Source organism: Mustela nigripes, chromosome 4, assembly GCF_022355385.1.
Source record: "Mustela nigripes isolate SB6536 chromosome 4, MUSNIG.SB6536, whole genome shotgun sequence".
NCBI classification, from domain to species: Eukaryota; Metazoa; Chordata; class Mammalia; order Carnivora; family Mustelidae; genus Mustela; species Mustela nigripes.
This window is the reverse complement of record NC_081560.1, coordinates 73,153,255-73,158,387: the sequence shown is the minus strand read 5'-3', so window position 1 is coordinate 73,158,387 and position 5,133 is coordinate 73,153,255. Positions and strand designations below refer to the sequence as shown.

At 41.0% G+C, this 5,133-nt stretch overlaps 1 pseudogene; it reads left to right on the top strand.

Moving 5' to 3' along the window:
• The first annotated feature begins 1,583 nt into the window (after positions 1-1,583).
• LOC132015096 (large ribosomal subunit protein eL30-like) lies at positions 1,584-1,923 on the top strand (annotated as a pseudogene).
• The last annotated feature ends 3,210 nt before the right edge of the window (positions 1,924-5,133 follow it).

The following is a 5,133-nucleotide window of genomic DNA, read 5'->3' as shown; positions in this document are numbered from 1 at the left end:
CCATTCCCTCGTATATCTGGCCTTCCTTCCTTCCTTCACTCGGCCCTTTCCTTCCTCCTTCTGACAGTTCCTTGCCTTTATTCAACAACACCACCCATTATTCCCCAACAATAATGGCAAAATTCATGGCACCTTTCTATGGGTCATACAGTTTACATTCATTTCCTCATTGAACACTGACACCTACCTTATGAAATAGGGTAAATTATTTTCTCATGTTATAGGCCATGAACCTGAGTTAGACAATTTTTTCTTTACCTCTGATCACTACATTCCAGTATATACAATAAAGGGGCCATTAAACACCTGATATGAAGTCCTTGGCCATGGTGACCAGAATAAAAGGATCACATGGGTGATCTCACAATGTCTCAGCTCATGGCTGCTATTCATGGATTCTTTGGCAAATCCTTTGAGTAATGCCTGAGGTTTACGTGGGGATGTTAAATCTCTTCGGAGAAAGGAGTGATTTCTTTCATCCTACAGTAGCCTGTGCCAGGAGTTGTACTTTTCCACTGTAGCAGAAGAGTGGGTGTGAGGTGTCTACTTTGACCAAGGACAAAATCACCACACTCAAAGCAACTAAAATTCAGCAGGTCAGGAACCAGATACAAACACTTTGCTCACTGAGACTTTCTTCCCTATTTAATCAATTGACTATAAACTCTCCCATTTCTCTATGCATATATATCACTAAGATGTTGTGAAAGTTAAAGGAACTATCAGAAGCATCGCATTGTGTTTGTAAAGAATAAAAAGGCTCTGTACACTTCAAGAGGTTATTTTTCTCTAAGCATCAATTTCTTGATTTGTAAAATGAAAGAAGTACCTATTTTCAAGGGGTTTGTACAGATTAAGCAAGATAACTTACATCACCTCACAGCTGTTAGAACGGCTATTACAGAAAAGACAAGAAACAACAAGTGTTGGCAAGGATGTCCTGGAGCAAAGGGAACTAGTAAGCACTGTTGGTGGTAATGTCAATTGGTGCAGCCACTAGGGCAAAGAGTATGGCAGTCCCTCAAAAAATTACAGGTAAGGGCGCCTGGGTGGCTCAGTGGGTTAAAGCCTCTGCCTTTGGCTCAGGTCATGATTCCAGGGTCTTGGGATCAAGCCCCACATCAGGCTCTCTGCTCAGCGGGGAGCATGCTTCCTCCTCTCTCTCCACCTGCCTCTCTGCCTACTTGTGATCTTGATCAAATAAATAAATAAATAAAATCTTTAAAAAAATTTTTTAAAAATTAAAGGTAGAAATACCATGTGATCCAGCAATTCCACTCTGGGATATGCTTCTGAAGAAAACAATGCCCCTCATTCAAAAAAAAATATGCACCCCCATATTTATTGCAGCATTATTTACAATGGTCAAGACAGGGGAACAACCTAAGTGGCCATTGAAGGATGACTGAATAAAGAAAGTGCAGAGTGTGTGTGTGTGTGTGTGTGTGTGTGTGTGTGTATACAATGCAATATTATTCAGTAATATAAAGGAATGAAATCTTAGTGGGCTCCCTTTCCTGTCTCACTCTGGCCATCTTGGTGGCTGCTCTTGGCTGGGGCTGCCCTGCACCTAAGGCAGGAAGATGGGGGCCATAAAGAAGGTGAAAAAGTCACTGGGGTTGATCAACTCTAGGCGCCAACTGATTAAGAAAAGTGGAAAGTACTCAGTGGGATACAAGCAGACTCTGAAAATGATTAGAAATGACAAGCTAAAGTGGTCATTCTCACCAACAACAGCCCAGCCTTAAGGAAATCTGAAATAGAATAATACGCCCTGTTGGCCAAAACTGGTATCCATCGCCACAGTGGCAATAATATTGAGCTGGACACAGCATGTGGGAAATAACATGCACTCTGGCTATCATTAAGCCAGATAATTCTGGTATCATTAGAAGCATGCCAGAAAAGACTGGTGAAAAGTAAGTTGCACAAAAATTTTTCTTTAGTTAAACTGTCCAGAGCTTGTTTAAAAAAAAAAAAAGAAAAAGAACGAAATCTTGCCATGTACAGCAACATGGATAGATCTTGAGGGCATGATGCTAAGTGAAGTAAGTTAGTTAGAGAAAGACAAATACTGTATGCGCTCACTCACATGTGTGATCTAAAAAAACAAAAAAAAAACCAAAAAACAAAAACAAAAAACTGAACTCATAGATACAGAGAACAGATTGGTGGCTGCCAGCAGTTGGTGGGGGGTGGAAAAGGGGAGTAAGGGGTCAAAAGGTCCAAATTTCTAATTATAAAATACATAAGCCACAGGCATGTCACCTATAGTGTGGTTACTATAGTTAATAATACTATATTGTACACTTGAAAGTTGCTAATATTCTCATCATAAGAAAAAACATTTTTCATCACTATATGTGGTGACAGATGTCAACCGGTCTTACTGTGGTGATCATTTTGCAATACATATAACTATCGAAACATGTTGTATACCTGAAAGTGGTATAATTTCATACATCAATTTTGCCTCCCTAAAAGAAATAATAATTTATGTTAATGGTAAGAGTCTAGTACCATTTAATTCAGGAAACATTAGATACAGATGTAGGTAGAGATAGTAAAGGATATGATGTAACGATACACACATATATACTCATAAGCAAACATAGATGATAGACCGACTCCCATCCAGGAGGCTGAACAGACGGAATCTGATGCTTACTCTCAGCCCCATGGACATTATTTAGACCTCGGAATATGCTCAAGCTATCATAATATAAACACAATCACACAGACACACACACACACACACACACAAATGCATCCTTCTCTGTTTACAGCGAGTATGAAGAAGTCTGGTGAAACCATGTAAGCAGAAAGCAGCTTCAGCCGAGACCCCAGAATAGATGAGTTCATTTTTACTACAAAGGGCTCTGGAGCCACCGTGTGGCCACATGGCACAGCAGCCCACCACCGAATCCACACCACAGAAGCTGTGAGGTCTGAGCTTTCCAATACCCCCACACTGAGAAGATGAATAGTTTCCTTGATTGGAAGAAGAACCCTAGCCCTTCTCAGACGGAAACAGTGCAGAGAGCTTGCTCTATTGTTCGAAACTATTTTTGGTGTTTTGTGTTGGATGATCCCAACTGACCGCTCTCCCCTTGAAGCTCGCGGTGGGTCCTGAAGGATTCTGTCACTGCCAAGCAGTAGGAAAGACGCCTGTTACGTGACGAACGAGGGCATGATCAGAAATGAGCTCTAATAGAGGTGTGTGGACAGAAAGGAGGGCTTTTCAGGAAGCGAACTGCATACAAAAGCAGGACTGACAGGCTGACCAAGGGCTGGGTGGGAGAATTCAACTCAATTTTTTGTTGTTTTGTTTTTCGAGAGGCAGCTACTAGGAGTCATTGCTCTCCGCTAAAGGCTAGAGACAGGAAGAAAGCTAACACCTTCATAGCTCAGTGAGGAGGGAAGAATCTTGAAGCGCAGAGGAATCACAACCAATATACGATGTTAGAAATTCTCTGGTTTACCCAAAAGAGCAGTGCTCTAGGGAAGGAACCCCACTAAGTTTATAAAGCTTTTCTGGACATAACGTGCTGCTAGACCAAAGAAAACTTTAATCCATATAAACCACTTCTGATTTGGAAAAGAAAACAAGACCTTTCCTTTTCTTTGCCCCGGGAAAAAATCTCTCACCCTTTGGAGGCCAAGTTCAAAAGATCCACTTCTCCATTGTATCTTCCCTAACCAACAAAATGCCAAAAGCATTGCTTTATCCCTTCTTTGAATTTGGAGCACCCCTGCCTTTATTTGATTACCCTGTACTTGGTTCTAAGTAGCTCTGATTTCTTTTCCCAGCGAACTCAGGTATCCATAAACTTGTCATCCCATTTTACCCAAACAAATGTTAGACACTGAAGACAGAGAATAGCTTGTCAATTTTTGCAGGTTCAGTGTCCTTACCTCGCATGCTTTCCCTTCCTTGCGTTCCCTTCCTGACCGGCATCAAACCTAAGCTCACTCACTGTCCTCTGCCCCTCTTTCCACAAGGCTATGTACATCTCACATTTCTCTTTTTCTAATCCCTAAGAAAACAGGGTCACTACTTCTGCTCAAAGACAATCTCTGCCATGTGCTGCTTTTCCTCTCTGTTCACTTTTCTCCAACACCTAACTCCATCAATTAGTCTCCTTTTATCATAGCTGGTCAATCTCTCTCCTTACACAGCTTTCTTCTCAGCCTATAAGAAGAATCCAATCTCCCTCACCCTGTTTCCTGACTGTTGCCCTAAGTCTCCTTCCTTTCTTATCCAATATGTTCCCCATTTCCACCTTGATACACACAGTCTGGCTTCTTCCCTCAATTCATTTCATACAGTTAATAAAGTCATCTCAAATGTCAAATCCAACATTTATTTCTTAAAGATTTTATTTATTTATTTGACAGACAGAGATCACAAGTAGTCAGAGAAGCAGGCAGAGAGAGAGAGGAGGAAGTAGGCTCCCCGCCGAGCAGAGAGCCTGATGTGGGGCTCGATTCCAGGACCTTGGGACCATGATCTGAGATGAAGGCAGAGGCTTTAACTCACTGAGCCACCCAGGTGCCTCCCCCCTCCCAACTTTTTTTTTCATAGCACTTCCACTGTTGATGACATGCTTCTTAAGCTCTCTCCAAGGAAAAGCAGTTTATCAGCTCTTCACTATATACTATGTTCTTTACGGAGCCTGAGAAGTCAAGTGAAAAGAAATGGTCCTGGCTCCCAACAGATTACGGTCTAGCAGAGAAAGTTGAGTAGGAGGTAAAGAAAGTGCACAAGAAGTTTCTTTGTCTCCTGGTTCTCCTATTGAACTTTTCCATGTTCTCCCTTCCCTATAATAAAGGTTTCTCCAGTTTTTGATCACACACACATCAATATATATATTGATATAAATATCTATATATATATATATCCCTCATATACTTATAGATATAAGCACATACATACAATCAGAGGATAATATCTCAAGATAATAAGGTGAAATTTGTCATTATCTATGCTGGACATACATTCACATTTCAAATAGTCTTCTGGATAGCTTCTTAAAAATTACTTTGAAATGAAACTGACAAGATTTAACTTGGAGTAAGAAAAGATGCCAGCTCAAGGAAGTGGAGAAAATGGAACCCTTATACACTGCTGGG